This window comes from Callorhinus ursinus, unplaced genomic scaffold (genome assembly GCF_003265705.2).
Source record: "Callorhinus ursinus isolate GAN/ISIS: 27379988/994484 unplaced genomic scaffold, GSC_fseal_2.0 scaffold4, whole genome shotgun sequence".
Lineage (NCBI taxonomy): Eukaryota > Metazoa > Chordata > Mammalia > Carnivora > Otariidae > Callorhinus > Callorhinus ursinus.
In genome coordinates this window covers 102,892,835-102,915,810 of record NW_027397066.1, presented here as the reverse complement: position 1 = coordinate 102,915,810, position 22,976 = coordinate 102,892,835, and the positions used below count along the sequence as shown (strand labels likewise).

General features: G+C 38.1%; 1 long non-coding RNA gene across 1 annotated transcript; it reads right to left on the bottom strand.

Moving 5' to 3' along the window:
• Positions 1 to 9,281: 9,281 nt before the first annotated feature.
• LOC141372494 (uncharacterized) lies at positions 9,282 to 15,645 on the bottom strand. Its single transcript, XR_012377758.1, has 4 exons — positions 15,579 to 15,645; positions 14,690 to 14,747; positions 13,449 to 13,560; positions 9,282 to 9,488 (listed from the first exon to the last, which is right to left on the bottom strand). It is a non-coding gene; the product is annotated as an uncharacterized lncRNA (long non-coding RNA).
• Between the last annotated feature and the right edge of the window lie 7,331 nt (positions 15,646 to 22,976).

Here is a 22,976-nt window from a genome sequence, read left to right as displayed (position 1 = left end):
AGCCAGCAGCATGCTTAGAGCACTTCTCCTGTGTAAAACAAAGCAAGTACAGATACTGACTGTGATTAAATCAAAGACTGACAGACCTGAAGTCTTCAAGAACATGTGACTGACCACCATTTACTTTGGTGTATTACATACAGACTATGTTTCAAGCATTGTTTAAACCAAGAGAAATTTTGTAGTGTACAACAGTATTATATTTAATACAAATCCTCTAGGGTAGAGACTAAGCAATTGGATCACTATCAAGAACAGAATGTTTTTAGTTTTGATGAATGTTCTAGCCAAGCGTAGGATTCCAAATGAAACCCAAGATACTGCGATAGGACTGACCAATAAAAAATGAATTCTGTACCAAAACCAGGAATTAATTAAGTGAATGAATGAGAAATAGCTTTAAAGATTAAGGAATTTCATTTAAAAAGTCTTCTTACTAATAGGCACAATGCAATTGATAGTTTCCATACATTAATTATCCTTCTATGTAGTTATGCCAAATAACTAAATGGTCTTGTGATTTTGAAAATGCTATTGGTTATACTCTTGTCATAATCAGAAGCTATACTATTTTCCTATTAAATGCTATACAAATTGTAACCACAATACGAAGCATGTTTTCCACTTATTAGGTATTTGTTCTTCACTTTGATTTACCATTGTGTCTCATCTTTTCTGTTGATTTACAGTTGTCAGAGTTGAACTACAAAGCAGATAGGAAACCATGATAAATGTGAATATGCATGCAATAAATAGCAGACTAAAGTGATGCATCTGTTTTAGAGATCTATCCTGCCACTTGGCTAGTTTCATTTCCTGAGTAAATAACTATAATTTTCTTATTATAAACCTTACTGAACTCATGTTCAGGCAGCTGTGAATTTCTAGAGTTGCTCCACTGAGGGATGGCTTATTAACCATTTAATATGCCTTCTATCCTAAATTTTCATGGCCATAGAAAATGTTCTAACAACACAACTCTTAGCATAATGTTCAAGTTTTAAAACTCAAGTCTGAAGGCTGTCACAGAGTCTGCTGTTCTAAAATTGTGAACATTTGTCCTTAGCTTGATTCTGAATTATATAGGTCATCTTTAAATACCCAATAATTTTTCTGAATAATAAAATTTAAGTGTATTCAAATTTGTATACAGTATTCTTAAATACTCCCATCTGTAATGTGGAATTGAAAGGTAAATGAAAACAGGATAGGATTTAAAAATGGCCCATATGTCTTATACCTCCTATTTATGAATGCTGCCCCAAAGACATGAATGAGTCTGAATCAAAATAATATTTATTTTTTTCTAAGTTGTAATTTTTTGTCATGTAAGGAAATGTGTATACAGACATTCACATATACATTTATCTCTGGTGTTTGCTTGCACCTTAATTAGAAAACAGAATTGGAACAAAATTATTAAGTGTTTATTAAATATTTTTGTAATTATGACAAATGTCATGTACCATGCAGATGGTACTCAAGCCTAGAGCATCTTTATTATGAACACCAGAGCATTTCAAGAAATAATTTATGCCTTCAAATAATGAATTATTCCTCTTTGTACTAATTTCCATCAATTGTCACTTATTCAAAGATTTATTCAGGAAGAGTCCAGTCATGCTAGTAGTCTGTTTTTCTCCCTGTGTGTTTTAGTCATTCTCACAGATCATCACTAATAAACAATTATCTTTCTCTACAATCTGAAATACAGCAAAGTTGGCTGAAAATGGAATATCTGACATAGAAATATATACACCCATTTCAAAGGACCAAAATAGGTAAATGGCCTCATATTGCCTGAACTACTCATTAAGTCAACTTACTTCAGACACAGTGTGGGATATTAGAGCAGAGACTCAAAGTAACATGTTGTATCCAGACTACAAATGTTTAACTGCAATCAAATTAATATTTCCAAAGCTTATAAATGTAGTTTTATTTTATTATTATTTATTTTATTAGAGAATATACACCTAAATTTTATTAGGTGTATTACCTAGTTCCTTTATATACTCTAGGAAAATAGTATGTTATATTAAGTGATTGCTTTCACTGAAAATTCAAACAAAATTATTTTACTCAATTTGAAATTCTTCTTTCTAAAAACAATATACACATCAAGGTGACCTTCAGGGACAAAATATGCCATAAATTATCCTATACTACATACTATTTTGGAAAATGATTTCTTCTAGGCTAGTTTCGTACACTAAATTTAGTTATTCTGAAAGTGCACAGTTACATATTTATTGCACATATATTGATAGATTTAAGTGAAAATTAGTATACATGCCCACTTTAGAAACAATTGTATATCAGAGCTAAATTTTAATGACTTTTATTTCATCTTTTGAATGTTAAAATATCTCAAAATTCCATTTACATTACATATCACAGTTCCTTGTTTATTCTAAGACTAAGTAATTAATAAACATTTTATTTTTGAGGTTTGAAAACATATGTTAATTATATTAATGAGTTCAGAAATATCTGAGTATTTTTAATAAAAGTAATTCTTCAGTCTTCTATTTACACTTGAGTTTTCTATTTACATAACTGGGCTGTTTACATCAATTGTATGAAATGAGAATTAAGTATGTTATATTCTAAAAACCAAACAATATGGATGCCCCTTAACCTTTATTACAAGTTCAAAATACAGGAATAAAGATAACTCAAAATCTAGCTAAGAACCCCTGGATGACGGACTTCTAGGTGGTTTGCCTCCTATTTGTATCAATCTTATTGAGGAACAATTATATCCTCTGAAGAAAGGGCTGATTGTCCTTTGCCATAGCAACAAATGACCACCAGAACCAAGTTTTTAAATATTCCATCAAATAAATAAAAACTTGTTCTGTTATCAAATCTTGGAAAGTCAGCCAATCAGTAACAAGCAGCTGTTTCTGAAGTCAGCGAACTAGCAGCAGCCTCACTTAAGTGCATGTATTTACACAAGTCGTGTAGTCAGTGATAGTCTTGTTCTAATAACCAGTTTTGTAGCAAAAAAAAAAAAAAATATATCAACCAATCCCTAAATTCTACTCTTGCTTCTGAAAGTCCATCAATCCTTGAACACCAAACTTCCCAACCCCCTAAGTAAAATTAGCTCTCTGCTTTCTCAGAAAGACTGTGCCTTAAGAGTACAACTCTGCTCGGGGCACTTGGGTGGCTTAGTCATTTAAGCAATTGACTCTTGATTTTGGTTCAGGTCAGATCTCAGGGTTTTGAGACTGAGTCCATTGTCAGGCTCCATGCTGACCATGGAGGCTGCTTAGGAGTCTCTCTCTGCCCTTCCCCTCTTAAAAAAAAAAAAAAAAAAAAGAGTACAACTCTGCCTAATTTAGCGAGCAGTAAGTACATTTAGATTTTGTGTTGGGTATTGAGTTGATTATCTTTTTTACACTACAATTATGATAGGCCAGTGTGAAAAGCAATAGCATTATACCCTTTAGAAATGAATACAAAGCTTAAATAAGTAAAGGCATTTATTTTTCTCAATTAATAAGAAGTCTAGAAGAAGGAGGAACCAGTAGGGATCAACGAAGTAGTCAAAGGCTCAGGTTCTTTCTATTTTTACGCTCAGCCATCATTGCTGACATCTTAAGGAGAAAAAAAAAAAAGAGGAAAACAGATTGGGTAGGTAGCTAACCATGACTGCCATGATAGTATAGCAGTTAAGAGTTCCGTTTCTGTAATCATTTCCCCTGGGTTAAGTTTTTTGTTCTGCAACTTATTAGGGGCATGACATTGGATAAATTATTTAACCTTTCCCTAAATCTTAGTTTTGTCTGTCTTTCCTCTGTCTCTACAGAGAACTGCAGTAGGAATTAAATTATGTAATACCTGTAAGGTATTTAAAACAGTAACTGAGTAATAAATATTGGTATCAATATTACTATATAAATGGACTTATGTTCACGGCTACTGGTTTTTCATGAAAAGTAGCATCAAGGTAATACTAACTGGTGAGTTTTCTATGCAGAAAAGATAGAAGAACAAACTAAGGTATATTTTTGCCCTGACAAAATTGGCTTAACAACTTAAAAAAAAAGTGAGAAAAAAAATTGCACCAGATTATGTTGATAAAAAGTAAGAATAAGAATGTTTGCATTTTAACTTCCTTTGACTTTAACCTGCAAGTTTTTATTTTTTAAAGAAATCTAGTCTAAACATGGTGAAAACTGACTAGTCCAACTTCCAAAAAAAACAAAAAAACAAAAGAAACCACACACACATTTGATGAAAGTTCATGAACCTTGGCAAAACTTTTGTTGAACCTCCCTGAATTTCAGGTTTATTTGAAACTAGAACCAGGTGAGTCTCAGATTTTGTTACGAATGTTTCACAAAGTTCTACAAATAAAACATGATTTATGCAATAAGTAGGATTTGATCCTTACGTGTTACCATCTCCTTCAAAATTTCTCAGTACTTATGTCTGACTTTTTATGCTTTATACACTAATTTTCAGGCTAAATTCCCTTTATATATTTTTATTTATTTATTTATTTTAAAAGATTTTATTTATTTATTTGAGCGAGAGAGAATGAGAGACAGAGAGCACGAGAGGGAAGAGGGTCAAAGGGAGAAGCAGACGCCCCGCCGAGCAGGGAGCCCGATGTGGGACTCGATCCCGGGACTCCAGGATCATGACCTGAGCCGAAGGCAGTTGCTTAACCAACTGAGCCACCCAGGGGCCCTCTTTATATATTTTTAAAGTTTATTGTCAGGAATAGGGATAAACATATTCTTATTCAATAAGAAAAATATCTTTTCATGGTAAGGTTTTCACTGACAGCTCCCAGAAATTCACTCTTTCCCTAGGAAGGGTATAATTGCATAGGGATTTCTTCCTCTTAAATAAACTTAGATGCAAGTATAGTTTTGCTTAATTTTTTTCAATTTTTCTTTTTTTTTAAGATTTTATTTATTTATTTGACAGAGAGAGACATAGCGAGAGAAGGAACACAAGCAGGGGGAGAGGCAGAGGGAGAAGCAGGCTCCCCGCTGAGCAGGGAGCCCGATGTGGGCCTCGATCCCAGGACCCTGGGATCATGACCTGAGCCGAAGGCAGACACTTAACAACTGAGCCACCCAGGCGCCCATAACTTTTTTTTCAATTTTTCAATGGACATGTATTAATCTCAAATTGATCAGCTTCAATTCAGAGTAGTTACTTTTTACGTATGTTCTATATACAATGATTTTAATGTTCTACATTCTTCATTTCTTGATAAATACCACATTGATTATTTACTGACCTGTCATTTCTTATTTTAATACATAGAAAAAAAGTGACAAAAATGACATGATATATATTCTAATTCGTTCAGTAATATTGTGTTATATAGGACCCAAGTCAAAACATTTGTTTTTATAATAATTCACCTTTTTGTATCAGTGAAAACAAATCAGTGACAAAATCCCTGTGAATACAGATTTCATAATTATATTAGGTGGGTACTGAAATGTTAATGGGTTAAAAAATTCCCCTTTTAGAGGTAATACGGTATAGAGAAGACAGCACGTTTAAGTAATTTGTCAGCGATTCAATGGGTACTTCTCCCATTGTAAAATGCATGGTGAAAAAGATCATGTCAAGGCCCTTGAAAGCCCTGTAGTGTAACACATATGTAAGAAAGTAAATCAGTGAAGACAAATTGTATAATGTAAATTGAATTAAATACTAAGAAAAAATAATCCAAAAGCAAGAAGAAACGGTTATTAGTTCTCTGCTTATTACAAGTGTGTGCCTGTATTCATTTATTTATTTTTTAAATGATACTTTCTACAGCTTTTTACTGAAAGAAATAAAGATAGAAAAATGATCTAAAGTATGAAGCTCAATGAACTTTCACAAGGTGAATATTCCCATATAACAATCAGTGAGATCCAAATAGAATGCTACCAGTATGTTAAAAATTTCCCTTGAGGGGCGCAGTCATTAAGCGTCTGTCTTCAGCTCAGGTCATGATCCCGGAGTCCTGGGATCAAGCCCCACATCGGGCTCTCTGTTCTGCAGGAAGCCTGCTTCTCCCTTTCCCAGCCCCCCTGCTTGTGTTCCCTCTCTCGCTGTGTCTCTCTCTGTCAAATAAATAAATAAAATCTTTTAAAAAAAAAGTCCCCTTGAGCTCCCTTCTAATCACTACCCATCCCATGTCTGAAGAGTAACTACTGATCTAACAAAATGGATGTTTTATATGGTTTTCAAATGTACATAGGTAAACTCATACAGCACAGACTCTTCTTGCATTTGATTTCTTTCACCAACCATTACATTTTTAAAAAGGTTCATTAATGTTTGAAATATAACAGTAATTTATTTACTTTCACTGCTGTATAATATTCCACTTTTTTTTTTTATCCATCCTATTGTTGGTGGACATTTTGGCTGTCTCTAATACATATTTTTATGCATTTCTGTTGTGTGTGTATCTAGAGTAGAATGGCAATGTCATAAAATATGCATATATTCAGCTTACAGAATACTGCCATACAGTGGATTGGTAAAAGCGGTTTTTACCAGTTTACATTCCCACCAACAGTGTATGAACTATTGCTCCATGTTCTCTTTTCACCTTTGCAATTTTCATCTTAGCTATTATGATAGGTGGCTAGTAGTAGCTGACCGTTTTAATTCAAGTCCCCTTTCATATGTTTGTTGAGCAATGACTGTGACTCGTTTTACTTATTAGATTGGCTGTCGTTTAAAATTATTTTAGGAGAACTTTATATATTCTGAACATGAGTCTTTTGCCAGAAATTTGAATTGCCAATATCTCCTTCCTCCTTGTGGTTTGCCACTTCACTCTCTTGAGTGTTGTTTTCTCACAATCGAAAGTATTTGATTTTAATGTAGTCTAAGTAAGCAATCCGATTTCCTTTTCTAGGAAGCAATATTTTCTTTTCTAGCAAGCTTTTCTATATTCTATTTATTTGTTTTGATTAGGCCAAACAATACATAATGCGCTGATATGTTAAGCATGTGGGCAGCTAGTTTGTGACTTCTTGGCAATTAACAAAAAGACTAAAGTGCATTTATGAGAGAAATATAATCAACATTGTGTTTTAGATAGACCAGTGATATTGACTGAAATAGATTTAGGGGAGAGAGCCTTACTGCAGATAGATCAATGAGAGAAATGTAATCACTTGTGTGAGAGATAATATGCCTACAAACTGAAGCAGTAGCAGGGAAATTAGAAGTGAAATAATTCCAGGATTTAGACAATTAAATTAGTACAAGTTGGAGGTGACTAAGGAAAGAGACAAAGAGAAATCATGAATGTTGGTTATTTGGTTTGGGTGATTAGATAGCAATATCATTAACTAAGACCAAGGACTATATTTTGATGAGTACATTTGATGCAAGTTAGTTTAGTTTAAGCTATATTGAGTTTAAAATGCATATGGGATGTGTATGAAATACAGATCTGGGTAATTGTTTTTTCTTCTTTCTATTCCTCTTCATTTTCTATTTTTTTAAAGAATTAACATATATTAAATTGCTAATAAGACCAAAAAACAATAAAAATATATCTGCTTCACTCCTCTACCCACTCATATAGTCAAATATGAAAATGAGTGACAGCTTACCCACCCAAAATCCTACTGCTTAACTGTCACTCCTGATGCCCATGTGGGCCACACTTACTTAAGCCTTCTTCATGGATAATCAGATTCAGGATCCCTGATCCAGAAATAAGTCCCGTTTCCACGTGGTGTTTGAGCCTCAATAATCAGTAAATCTTGGTAACTTTCATCTACTGGACTGGCTTTGGCCTCGTTCCTTTGTTTCTGATCTGTTCTGTTCTTAGGTCCATCTAGGTCTGTGGCCACTCCCTAAATCTTTTCCCATACAGCTCCCTGTCAGCCTTCTTCCTATCATTTCTCTCCTCTGGGGAACAGGGTTCTCTCTCTTATGTATAGATAGACCTTTTTGAAGTCAGAAATGAGTATTTGCTGACAAATAGATCTTTGCAACTGCCCCTGCCTACTGTTTACAAACCCCAATGTTGAGTGTTCAATGTCCTTTTTGTGTAACTAATTTCACTAACTTATGTTACTTCTTTGGACCCTTCAAGCATTTTGGTTTGCTACTCTAACAAAACAAATGCTTAAAAAAAAAAAAGAACAATGCGGATCAGACTATAAATTTAGAGAAAACTATCCAGCGTAATTAGCATGTGAGTTATTCAGTAACTCAGCTGATGCTGCTGCATTGAGCAAAAACTGATTTCCCAAAGAAGCCACATAGAAGGAGGAATCAGATTCAATTAGTCTGGAAAAATAGTTATCTTCAAGAGAAATGCTAATTTCTCACTGCAATAAATACACACACACACACACACACACACACACACAGGGGCGCCTGGGTGGCTCAGTCGGTTAAGCGTCTGCCTTCGGCTCAGGTCATGATCCCAGGGTCTTGGGATAGAGCCCCGCGTCGGGCTCCCTGCTCAGCGGGGAGCCTGCTTCTCCCTTTCCCACTCCCCCTGCTTGTGTTCCTGCTCTCACTCTCTCTCTCTGTGTCAAATAAATAAATAAAATCTTAAAAAATATATATATATGTATATATATATACTTCCTGACACTTTTTGAAAAAGCACTTAAAAAAGAGTAAAGAAAATAAGGGAATTGGAAGAATCTGAATATCTCTCTTTAAAGATCTTCTGGTGAAAAGTGTTAAGGGAAATGATAGTTGCTTGCAGTTTAGAATTATGATACCTTGGCTAAGATGTTATATAGTAGCCGTTACCATTATATCTTGGAAGGAAATCAGAACCTAGATTTTCCTTGTATTTCACATTTCCCCTCGTTCGACCCCCAGCCACACACAGAGTCATTATGCCTGCCCAAGTCTAGATGCACTATTTGCTACCCTAAAAGGGAGCAGTGACCCATCTATTAACTCAGTAGCCTTGCCAGTATAATGAACTCCCATTCTTAAGAAACAAAATAAGACTCTGAAGAAACAACATCAAATTCTGAAAATCTTCTACAGGACTTTCATTTTTAGGTCTGAAAATATACTGTGCCATTGATTGTAATGTAATAAGAGACACTGAAAATGAGAGTTTAAGGCCCGCAGAGCTCACAAAGTCTCACAACGAAGCCGACATCACAGCCCGCCCTCGGACCTCTGTGTTGCACATATACACAAGCTGGGCAGAGAAGCAAGGCGGGCAGAGCTGGGGAGAAGCAAGGCGGGCAGGGCTGAGGAGAAGCAAGGCGGGCAGGGCTGAGGAGAAGCAAGGCGGGCAGGGCTGAGGAGAAGCAAGGCGGGCAGGGCTGAGAACTGGGTCAGGAGAAGGACGAGAGAGAGACACAAACAGAGTCTGGGAGCTAAAGAGCCCAAACACTATTTGGTTTGGCTTTCAGACATGGCAGCTGAGAAACAGGAAATGTCAGCTTATTAAAGACTTCACATGGCATCCTCAGACGACAGCCATCAGACCCCTTGGCGAGGTTCCCAAGATCACACTGAGGGGAGAAAAACAATATGAATCAATATGAGCGTCTACATTTCCTTTCTAAGAGAGAAGAGTTTATGAGGCTGGCCCATTTGGCAAGCTCTTAACAGAACTAATTTGATCGCGCTGGCAAGGATAAGAGGACACAGGAGGACACCGCTCAGCTCTGATGCCAGCTTTGAATTCCAATGATTATCCTCTATTCTGGCGACCCGATTATCACTGAGGAGATAGAGGTTCGCTTGGGTTGGCAATTGCAGAAACATCACCCAAAGAACCCACTGCTGATTAAAGTTGGCCATTTGCACGTGTAAAGAAAAACATTTTTTTTTTTTTTTTCCTGTCAGAAGCAGGCCAGAGCCAGAGCCACCCTCAGGCCTGTTATTCTGGGGGTCAAATTTCAAAAAAGATGCATTTATCATGCTTGTCACACCTGTGAATATACCACCTGCGTTATTCCTCACAGTGTGTAACTTTGCTCTTAAAACTGCTGGCTAAAAGCCCTTGCTATTAGGGGCTAGATCCTACTTATCTAAAGCTCAGAGCCTATTAAAGCATTTGTTGTATTACAAAACTAGTTTCTTCTTGCCCTGAGGAGAAAGAAGAAGGACACTCAACTCTCTAGTTACATGGCGCCATGTGTTTCATCCCCTGGAAAGAAACAGGACACTGAAGGAGAAACACATTATAAGTTCCATGAACATCTGTATTGACTAGTCTGCGTGTTTTGTTTCCCTTGGCATACTTGACCAGCAGCTTCACTAACCAGTTTCTACAGCCTCTGAAGTTTTGTTGTTACTAAAATCCACAGCTAACATAAAAGAGCAAATAGAAATCAATATACTCGGGTGGGGGGATGGGTTAGCCTGGTGATGGGTATTGAGGAGGGCACGTTCTGCATGGAGCACTGGGTGTTATGAACAAACAATGAATCATGGAACACTGCATCAAAAACTAATGATGTAATATATGGTGATTAACATAACAATAAAAAATTAAAAAAAAAAAAGAAATCAATATACTCTATCTTAACTAAGATTTTTAGGATATTCCCCAAACAACTTCCTCACTCGTTACAAAATGCATATGCCACTGAAGCAGCAGACATGGATTCATGCACGGTTGAGGAAGTTGCCTTTGCCTTCAATATCCATGCTGGTATCCTTTATTCTTCTTGGCATCTCTCCCTTTTAATCACACCATCCTTGGAATGCCAGGCCAGGCAGATTTAGTCACTGAGAAAGCCCACAGGGATCTGCTAGAGGCCGGTAGAATAAAAGGGCATCTGTGGCTAAGCAGGGACTCATGACCTCAATTTCATCCCAGATGCTTCCAAAGCTTCTTCATACCTAGTGAACCACAATGAACTGTGGAACAATTGTCAACTTCTCAGAGAGGCTCAATTCTGATGGCCTTGGTTATTGCTTCAAAAGATATCTTAGATTCTAGACCACACTTGAAAATAAATAGGGTCTGCTCCTCCAAGGAAAATAGACTTTCTTTATTTTATATACGTTCACCTGTCTCAGGTTATCACTCAGTGCTATAATGATAACTACCTCTCTAACTTTGCTCAAATATTCACTACTCCTTTTTGTTTGTATAGAATAGGTGATAAGTTAAGGATCTAGAATATATCAAAAGAGGTGATTCATTTAATGGCATGAGTCATATTCTTATTGTTCATTCAACCAACAGTACTTGTGTAACTCACACTACATGTGCAAATCACTATGCACAGTAACAAGTTAAAACATGCATGAGGAAGTTTCCAAGCATTATTTACGGGAATAAATATATTTTATTTTAATAGGCCAAACTACTTCACTGAAGGTTAAAACTGACATTTATTCTTCATGTGGTGTGATCCAAACACAGGTATGTAAGTCAAAGCTTTTTGTGACTAACAGAAATAATTTCTTGATAATTTAAATCAGAAACAATAAATTAAAGTACACTGCACAGCTCACACAACTTCTAGGAAGGCCAGAGAACTAGGTTTAGAAGCTCTGTACATAATCAGAATTGACACCATAATGCAGAACTGTCCAATGAAACCATCACTGCTGCTATCACCAAACAGACCCTAGTATTGTCTTTAGAACTTCAGCTATTGGCCCTGGAAACTAAAGTTTCCTCTTCCGATAGCAAAATGAATTTTACATGGCACCTATTTCTTTCAGTCATTAGATCCTGAATCAAAGTTTGGGATCAGAGTATCTGACTGACAGAGCCTAATTCATGTGCACACATCCTAACTGCACATAAGGTTGGAAAAACCTGTATTCAGCATTTCTGTCTCTAAATTAGGAGATGGACATTGACAAAATCCAGAGATAAAGAATCATTTGACTTTTTGACAAATAATTAGTGGCTTTGCTCCAAATACCCAGAGCCTCTGCTGCTATTCTTTTATCAGGGTTTGCTACAAACTTCCTGGACATCTTTATTTATCACAAACCTATTAGTAACAATTCCTCAAGACATAAGTTGCATCAATAGCCAGAACCAGGTGGGAAACTTCTCTTGCTCTGAACTTGACTGAAAGTTGGTAGCTTTGGTAGCAATCCGGTAATGGATCAGAGAAATACACCCAAATGAGGTACACGTCCCCTCCAAAATCTAAAGATGTAATGAAAACGTTGTGCTTCTTTCTTATTGGTATGAGAATAAGGTGCAGCAGCTCACCCTGTACTGTGAAAATCAGAGACTACTGTATCAGTATTACTGATTTTTTTCTCTTGCCTCAGTTTCCAATATGAATTTATGAATCCTGTCTTTAAAATATTGATATTTTATTCGTCATGTATTCTTTGGCACTAACAATGTTTTTCTGATTATGCATTAAAATATTTTCTATCTTGATTACTGAGTTTTTTAGTGCCCCCTAAACTGTATACCCTCAAAGATGCCTCACTAATGTTGGAGCTGCTTTAAGTCCATTCTCAGGGATATTCAACTTTCCTATTTCCAGGAGCTCCTATTATATTAAGGGAGACAAACAGACCATGTACTCTAGAGAATATAAAGTTCTGGGTAGGGGTATGTACATATGAAATAGGATAGCACGGATGGTCTCAGAGAGTAGGTGACATTTGAGGAAAGACATGAAAAAGGGAAGAGAGACCTAGATTTGTGTTTATACAGATCAGTCTGGATCTTAGAGGGCTACTCATTGACATGGATTTAGGGACCTGGTGATCAAGTGACCACTGCCAAATATCTTGAAAGGTCACACGTTTGGCTTATCATCCAGTCATGTGCTTATTAAGATAAGCTTTCCAGGGGTGCCTGGGTGGCTCAGTCAGTTAAGCGACCGACTCTTGGTTTTGGTTCAGGTCATGATCTCAGGATCCTGGGATCCAGCCCCTCGTGGAGCCCTGCGTGGGGCTCCACCCTCAGCAGGGAGTCTGCTTGAGGATGCTTTCTCTCCCTCTCCCTGTGCCATTCCTTCGCTTGTGCTCTTTCTCTCTCTAAAATAAATAAATCTTTAAAAAAAAAAAAAAAGATAAGCTCTCCCTCCTTGCCTCAGTAACTAAGGTCTCTGCCCCATTACTTGGTATCTGACCCTTGGGGATTCTGGTCTCCCCACTAAAATCTGGTACCCAATTTAATACATTAACTCCCACCAGCATCTCTGGCCAACATGAAACACTCATTCTCATCCAGGCCTTTAACTATAGTCAGTTTCTAGAATGCCCTGAGGACCAATTACAAAGTCAAATCTGAAAGGAGAGGGTTTATGGGCTTATACATCTAAAAGTAACTATTTTGTAGTAACATGTTTTGTAATTATATATGTATATATTTATATAATTATTACATTATCATATTATTACATTATATTTATTACATATATAATTTTTATAAATAGAAAAATCTGAAGGATGCATATAGAAATAGATTATCAAGAAACTAGACCAAATAGGGGAAAAAAAATTCAGACTGAGCTGAATTTATCAATACATACGTGCATTTGCCAGAGTGTCTGAATTCAGTGTGCAAGCTCAAGCAGCTGGGAGTGGTCCTAACTTGTTTGCCTGGTTGTTTTTATTGAAACCTGGACTCAACAGTGATCTGAACTAGGAAAAAATGGAGATGTCAAAAATTCCTTGGAATAGTGTGAAGAAAGAATCTACACACTTAGGGAATTCTACCCATTGGAGTGTATTTATCACATGTGATTTATCTACCAACCCTTGACCTTTCCCTTTAAGGCTCTGAAGACTGCTGTCAAGATACTAAAAAATAGGTTTTTGAGAAACATATTATTTTATTAAACATATATTTGTTAATGTGGATATTTTCAACACAGGCTTAAATAGAATTACTATTGCCTGAAGAATGTCCTTGCTCCCAAAGTTATATCCAATTTACACCAGAAACTAGACATAACTATCACATGGCAGGATATCCCCCAGTTTATAATTGATGTGAAAAAAAAATCAATATGGAAAATTAACCCTCTTGCTTTAAGGACTGGTAAAGTTTCTCCTAATAATTTTTATGTACCTTAATGCTTTCACTATAAGACAAAAATCTTATTTATTTTTATTTTGCAAAATATTATGAATTGAAGGGACTCCCATTGCAACGAGTATGTCTAACTATTTTTCCAATACCTCAGAAGAAGGTAATAGCTGACTAACTAACCGACCTTCATTTCTAGGAAAACAATATCTGTTTTATAGGGCAAATATTTAAACACCAAAATAAATTCTAAATAAATATGCCTGAGCCATAATAAATACAAAAAAATCTTTTTCTGATAGATATAAGTTTCTTGACTCTGCCTTGAATCATATAAGGCCTCTCACTTCTGCTCCAGTTGCTTCAAGAGTTCACTACTGGAATGCCCAATTAACACATCAATACTCCAGAGGTCACCACTTCAAAAGCTGAGGCCAGACTCTCAGACCTCACCTCGATATAAAGTCCTCATCATCTTCAAGGCTCCTCCCGTAATTCTGAATTATAGGCATATCAGATTTATATTGGTTTTTACCTTTTCACTTTCTCTAATGTATCACCGCATTTCTCCTATTATTTGCAATATCTTTAAATCAGTTTTTGCTATTTCTGTAGGCATTATTTCACTCTCCCCTTGACTATTAGAGATTTTTACAGAGTATGTTGTCCTCACTCGTTTCCTCTGTATTCAGAATTATCTTTTCCAAAAGTATTTCCCATCACCACACACTTGCAACTTACCTTTAAATTAACAGTTGCACTTCATTGCTAGGCAATTAAATTAAACCCCTCTGCCAACCTTCAAGGAAATGCAAAAACGTATTCTCTTTCTTGTTCAATATGACTTCTTGCTTTAAGAAAATGTGCCTCTCAGAGAAGTACCCCTCGAAAACCCAGGAAGCCCCAGCCTGCCAGGAGGACACATCCGGTCCTAAAACCACCACCCCTATCAGCCCTCAGAAGGCTGGAGGGGCCTTGTCCCTAAGTCCCCGGAAGAAAGAGGCTGGTGACCTCTTCAATGGTAGACTCTTTGAGAGGTGGCCCCGGAAGGCTCAAATTTGACTTTAGATGATGCCTCCAGCACAAGGAAATGGGGAAGAGATCCGGCCTCAAACCTCCCTCAAGGAGACTGAAGACGAGGCAGGAAAGCCCCCACGCCCACCCGACGAGGCTGGCGAGGGTCCCATTCCACGCCCCCCCCACCAAGGTCTTCCAAACTGGACTAGGTCAACATTAACCCGGGGGGTGGTGGCACAGAGGCCGGCCCCCAGAAAGTGGCGACAGCCGGCCGACCAGGCCTGTAGCCCAGCCCCTGGGCACTGGGCCACCCGCCACAAATGACTCACCTCTAAGCCAACAGATGGCACCTTGGTGGTGCAGCCCGCGTGGGGGCCGAAGGAGGGGTGGGCGAGGAGGGAACCATGCTCTCGGGGGGCATGGGCATGCGTCAGTGAGCCCATGGCCCACCCAGCGCCCCCTTCCCCTCAGCGGGGCCCGCACCTGCCTCAGACCCGAGTGAGGAGTACTTCCTGGAGGACCTGAGGTTCTAGGCACCCGGCCGAGGGGCATTATCTGGAGCGGTTTAGGACTTCGTCTTTAAAAAGCTGGCCCTGAAGAAATGGCCGCTTACCTCAAGTTCAGCTATTCCTGAACAACAGCCCTCAGAGACTGGCGGGTGCCACTGAGACAGTGCGTGGGAGGCGGGTGCACCGGCCCCGGAAGTCCGCCTGAACAGAGGCTGGAGGAAGTTAGTCCCCGGGGAGCTCCGGGGTTCCTGTGCTGCGTCCACCTCAGTGTGTTCCCGCCCCGGGACCGGCTGCTGTGCATGCGGCCCATTGTGGACCGGCTGCAGTACAGCAGAAAGACCAGAACCCTGCGCAGAAGCTACTCAAAAAGACCCTGTTGCAGTGTGAGGTGCTCCGGGTAAAGTGCCGGCAGATGTGAAAGCTCATGGCATGGACGGGTTTGAGAGACTGTGTACCAGGCGAGGAAGGAAGCCCAGAGACAAAACGAACTTGCCAAAGCCGAGATCCACAAGATCCCAAAAGACCTGAGCAGCAGACGTGAACTCCATGGAAAAATCTTTCTCCAACCCCTCAAAGGTGTTTGCGCAACTAAAGGAGTTGAGCAAAGGCTACTCACTAAGTAATGCTTCCTAACCAATGAAGGATTGCTGAAGAACTACCCTGATTACATGGTAAGAACAAAAAACGAAGACCAGAGATAGCAAGCACTGAGGGCCCACAAAGGAAATAAAGGCAAGCCGGTAAATGAGAAGATTGCCCATGTCTGGAGCAAGCCCCAAGAGGCCTTGGCCTTCCAAGAGAACCTAAGAAAGGAGAAGGTGCACATCCACTTGCTGGAGAAGGCCACTGTGCAGAAGAGTGTTTGGTTTTTGTTTTTTTTAAGATTTAATTTTTTTTTAAGATTTTATCTATTTATTTGACAGAGACAGACACAGCGAGAGAGGGAACACAAGCAGGGGGAGGGGGAGAGGGAGAAGCAGGCTTCCCGTGGAGCCGGGAGCCCTATGTGGGGCTCGATCCCAGGACCCTGGGATCATGACCTGAGCCGAAGGCAGACGCTTAACGACTGAGCCACCCAGGCGCGCATTTATTTTAGACAGAGAGGGAGCCAGCGGAGGGAGAGGAGGGAGAGAGAATCTGGAGCAGACTCCCTGCTGAGCAGCAGGGTCTCTCCCTAGGACCCTGAGATCATGACCTGAACCAAAACCAAGTGTCGGAGGCTCAACCCTCTGGCCACCCAGGCGCCCCTCAGCAGAAAACCTAAAACAGTGAACTGACTAGAATCAGGGATGACTTCACTTCCAAGATGGAGAAGATCTAACATGGAAGTTCCTGACTAGTACCCATCCTCTCTCCTGTCTGTGTCTGTCTGATTCTGTTAGAAGGTTCCATGCTCTTCTCTCTTAACTTCAACTTGTTTTTAAACTAGATTGCTTTAAAATTCAGTCTCCCTTAAGTTGAAAAAGAAGAAAGAAAGAACCTGACGTTTCCTGTAATACTTCTGAATTTTTGACTGTTGCCTTCCCTATTCTTCCTTGCCTCTACCTGAAATAGAGTTTTTCCTTGACTTGAATCTACATGCATTGCTTAGCTATTTCTGACTTCACATCTCTGTTCTCTGTGTTCTCCTATGTACAAAGTGCCTTCAAGCCCATTACACTCACCACATGGAAGCATCCTTGGGTCTTTTCTGTATGTGTGCACACTGTGTCTTCCACACAAGATTGTCTCTTTCCTAAGTACAGATTCTCCTATTTGTTTTCTAATACTCTCAAAACATAGGAATCAAACTACTGTATGTTACCCTAGAAATAATTAATTCTGGTATTTAACATAAGGCCCATGGATCCCAGATAGTTAATGAGTAGGCTTCAGAAAATCCATAACCCCCTCCCTGCCACCGGATTGTATTACACAACAAAAAATGTTAAGAATCACTGATCTATTCTAGCACAAATAACTTTACAGATGAAGAAACTGAAATCCAAGTTCAGAAAACTAAATTACTTGAAGGGAATAGACTTTTGGAATCCTGTTCCTTTCAACTTCTGAACTCAATTTCACATACTCTTGGGGGTATAAAATTCCATGAAATGACTTCAAAATCCATTACCCTGCCTGCAGGCGGAATTTGTCATAAAGATCCCAGCAGATGCAACCCATGATACTGTTAAAGATCTCTTGGGAAAGGAATTTCGTAATTTCCTTCAGTTTACTTTCACACAAACATAAAATCAGCCTCTTAGAGCAACCAATACATTATATTACTTTTCTTTCTTATATCCTGAACTCACACACACACACACACACACACATCCTAGGGCCTTCATTTAGGAGGAGATCAAGTAAAAGTGTAATTTACCTTACTTATACTCTCTATCAAATATTATTTCAACTTAAGCTTTATTTGACTATGAAAATTAAGCAAAACAATATTAGTTTTTATAATTTAGTTACATAAAAACTCAGGTTGATAAACTCAAGGTAATCCACAAACCCTTCAACGAAGGAAACAACTATTTGTACTGTCAAAGTGACACATTTATTCTATCTTTGTGAGGTTGGATTGGAAATGGAGGTCCTTGCCCTGGCCTGTGCTCATGGAGTAACAACAATAGTAGTAAAGTTTCTAGACAAGCTATCATGTCCCTAAGCCATCTCCAGGCTATAGAGGGCCTCTCACAGATTGGGTGGGAATAGAACATGATTTTTCTTCCTTTTTTATTTTATTTTATTTTATTTTATTTTATTTTATTTTATTTTATTTTATTTTATTTGAAAGAGAGAGAGATACAGAGACAGAGCAGCAGCGGGGGAGGAGGCAGAGGGAGAGAGAAAAGTAGACTCTCCACTGAGCAGGGAGCCCAACGTGGGGCTGGATCCCAGGACCCCTGAGATCATGACCTGAGCCGAAGGCAGATGCTTAACCAACTGAGCCACCCAGGCACCCCGATTGTTTTCCTCTTAAGTTGAAATGCCTTCTGCAATGTCCAGGAATCCCTACCCTTCTCTCATACTCCTTCAGACAGTTTGCTGTGACTCTGCAACAAAGAGTAGGATTTTGAGCGATTTGTACTTTCTAAGTTCAAGTGAAAGTATTTCTTTTTTTTTTTTTTAAGATTTTATTTATTTATTTGATAGAGAGAGAGACATCAAGAGAGGGAACACAAGCAGGGGGAGTGAGAGAGGGAGAAGCAGGCTTCCCGCCGAGCAGGGAGCCCGATGCAGGGCTCGATCCCAGGACCCCAGGATCATGACCTGAGCCGAAGGCAGATGCTTAACGACTGAGCCACCCAGGCGCCCCAAGTGAAACTATTTCAAATCATTCCCATTCCCATCTCCAAATGTCTATGGCACAGGAAAACAATAGAAAAGATTGAACATGGTGAATAGCATGTTCACTAAATCTCTTGAGAGTATGATCCCTCAAAATAATGTGGTAGGTCAGTTTATGTACAGAATCAAAGGGGCCAAGTCTAAAAGTGGCAAACCATTTTGCTTTGTTCCCAGCCTAAATCATTATTGATGTTACTGGGGCGGGGGGGGGGGGCCGGGGATAAACTGACCAAGCAAGTGTAATCCTCAATGCATAGGGTCATACTATAAGAACAGACCATTTAGGGGCGCCTGGGTGGCTCCGTTGGTTAAGCGACTGCCTTCGGCTCAGGTCATGATCCTGGAGTCCCGGGATCGAGTCCCGCATCGGGCTCCTTGCTCGGCAGGGAGTCTGCTTCTCCCTCTGACCCTCCCCCCTCTCACGTGCTCTCTCTCTCTCTCTCATTCTCTCTCTCTCAAATAAATAAATAAAATCTTTAAAAAAAAAATTATATAAAAAAAAAAAAAAGAACAGACCATTTAGCAGTTAGAGAGAGAAGAGTTGAGGGAAATGGATCAAACAAATCCTAGCTACTGCTAGGAAACCATCCAGAAGATTGATTGGGAATTATAAAGCTCAAAAAGGGAACTGAAGCTTGACCTGTAACAACTTTGGGAAAGGATGTAGAGCAAGCTGACAGAAACACTGAAAAAGAGGATTGCTTGAATACAGATATGGGAATACGAAGTTGAATAAGAGAGTTGCCATGGATAGATGTCTGGGAATAAAACCGCAGTCTCCTTCAGCAGGTTTCACATACAAGGAGAAAGGTGTGTAAGTAAAAATAAATTATGCTGTTCCTTTCCAAAGGGAGACTCTTCTTTGAGATTTCTGCCTGTCTGCCTTCCTGAGGTCCTGACATACCCAAAGAGATTGTTCAAGGTGTGCTTTGTTGCATTTTAGAAGATAGTCTAAACTCTAAAACCACCATGATTGAGTACTGCCCAAGCACTGAAGAGTGGCTAGTCAAATGCTGCTGTTTTCTCAGGATGCTTTCTCTGTAGGGGATATAAAAATGGCCATTTTCCTTTTTTTGTTCAGTGACACTATGGTAGAGTGAAGTGGTTGAGTGGATATTCATGACATAAGAACTATACTGCTTTTGGCCAGCTGCTATTCTTATCATTTCAAAGTGTTTCTGAATAAGGGTTGGTCCGCAAAAGGGAGATGGGGAAGTCTCATATAAAGAGGCAGTCTGTGTTTAGATTGCTCTTTCTAGTTCTTGTTGCACAGGGAGTGAGAAATGTCTTCCTGAAAGAAAGTCGAAAGGCATTATTGTTTCTTCCTCAAACATCAGTTCCCTACCAAGCTGCAAAGAAAATTGGTAGCAAAAGAGGGAGTGTTGGGGGCGGAAGGAAAAGAGGGAAACATTTTTAGTGTATAAGCAAAGACACGTATGCACCCAAACAGGAAGGCAATGTTGTTTTTCAGCATGAAAGAGAAAGGTAATTTTTAATGTTCAAGTGTGACTTGTTCTTGAAATTTCTCAGAATATTTTTGTAGTCTTTTTACTTGAGCTATAATTGACATACAACATTAAATTAGTTTTAGATGTACAATATAATGATTTGATATTTGTATATATTGCAAAATGATCACTATAATAAATCTAGTTAACATCCCTTACTATACATAGTTACAGATTTTTCCTTGTGATGAGAACTTTTAAGATTTACTCTAATCTTAGCAAGCCTCAAATATGCAACACAGTAGTTTTAACTATACTGGCCATGTTGTATATTACATCCCCATGACTTATTTTAAGGAGACTTGTACCTTTGATTCCCTTTACCCATTTTGCCCCCCCCAACACACACACTTCTGTGTCTATGGGGTTGTTTTTTGTTTTGTTACTTTTTAGAATCTACATATAAGATCATATGTTATTTGTGTTTCTCTGTCTGACTTATTTCACTTAGCTTAATGCCCTCAAGTTCATCTATATTGTTGCAAGTGGCAAGATTTCATTCTTTTTTATGGCCAAATAATATTCCATTATATGGAGATAGATAGATAGATAGATAGATAGATAGATAGATAGTCAGATAGATCGATAGATCACATTTCTTTATCCATTCAGCCATTGATGGATACTTGCTTCCATATCTTGGCTATGGTAAATAATGCTGTAATGAACAGGGGTGTATATATCTTTTCAAGTTGGCGTCTTCATTTTCTTGGAATAAATACCTGGAAGTGGAATTATTGGATTGTATGATAGTTCTATTTTTAACTTTTTGAGGGACCTCCATATCATTTTTCATAGTGGCTGTACCAATTTATATTCCCACTGACAGTGCACAAGAGTTCCTTTTTTTCTATATACTCTCCAAACTTGTGTTTTGTTTTGTTTTGTTTGTCTTTTTGATTCTAGCCATTCTAACAGTTGTGAGGTGATATCTCATACTGGTTTTGATTTGCATTTCCTAATGATGAGTGACGTTGAGCATCTTCTCATGTACCTGTTGGCCATCTGTATGTCTTCTTTGGAAAAATGTCTATTCAGATCCTCTGCACATTTTTAAATTTGATTGTCTGGGGCTTTGTTGGCTGTTGAGTTGTTTGAGTTCTTTAAATATTTTGGATATTAACCTCTTATCAGATATATGTTTTGCAAATATTTTCCCCCATTAGAAGGTTGCCTTTTTATTTAGTTGATGGCTTCATTTCATTGCCTTTATCCTTCTACATATACATATACATCATTTCTCCCATTGTTAAATCCCAAGACTTCTTCATTGCATTTTTAGTAGAACAGGTAGCATGCAGTGGGTCAATAAAACCTTAAAACTTATGACCACAGTATCTAATAAAATTGACTTCCCTAAGCCATTTATAAACTCAGCAAACAGAAAATGATTTAATAAGTTTTCATACACAGTTAAATTTTTTATACTTCATTAAATCTCAGATGCAATTTTAAAAATAAAATATATTTCTATATAATGTTTTAGTTTGCTTTTTATGTATTAAATTTTTGTTATATCGTGAAAGACATTGTCAAATAAAGCTTTACTTTTACACATCTAAATATACTTTGGTTTCTTGCCTTTAAAAATAAATGGCTCTACCATGAGAGACTATGGACTCTGAGAAACAAACTGAGGGTTCTAGAGGGGAGGGGGGCGGGGGGATGGGTTAGCCTGGTGATGGGTATTAAAGAGGGCACATATTGCGTGGAGCACTGGGTCTTATACGCAAACAATGAATCATGGAACACTACATCAGAAACGAATGATGTACTGTATGGTGACTAACATAATAAAATAAAATTTAAAAAAAATAAATAAATGGCTCTGACTTTTTCAAAAAGGATAAAATTTATTATCCCTAAATTAAGTAAATTAAAGGCAAACTTAAACCTTTAATATGGAACAATGGTCCAAAAGTGAAAATAAGAAAAGCTGAAAAAGAGAATGATTTAGTATTATTCTTAAAACACAAATTGTGGAAAGAAGAAAAAAGAAATGATGCTTTCTTGCTTTCTAAGCAAAATTCACAATCCTGGGGCGCCTGGGTGGCTCAAGTCGTTAAGTGTCTGCTGTTGGCTCAGGTCATGATCTCAGGGTCCTGGGATCGAGCCCTGCATCGGGCTCCCTGTTCCATGGGAAGCCTGCTTCTCCCTCTTGTACTCCCCCTGCTTGTGTTCCCTCTCTCACTTTGTCTCTCTCTCTGTCAAATAAATAAAATCTTTAAAAAAAAATAATTCACAATCCTATAATTATAATTAGAGAAAAGACTTGTTACAAGAAAATAATTAACAGGATAGATACAAAAATATGAAGTTAGTAAATTACTCAGAAGCATCTGAGTAATCTTACAACTAAAGAAGAGTAATAAGTGTCTTTTTATGTCTTGAAAGAGACAAGAAAATGGTAAATATGAAAAATACCTTTATCATATTGCTTTTTAAATGGTCTAGAGATGAGCAAACATAATTTTTAAAAATCCTGAATGAAAAGTTGATAAACCCAAAAGTAATTCTTTTTTTTTTTCCCTGCTTAGCTTTTTATTACTAAATCAGTGTGGCACTGAAAAATCTATTTCAGGCTGCAAGGGTATTTCTCTTGTCACTGCCTAAGTGAAGTACTTGAAAGAAAAAGAGACAACTACTTCAGTTTGTAGT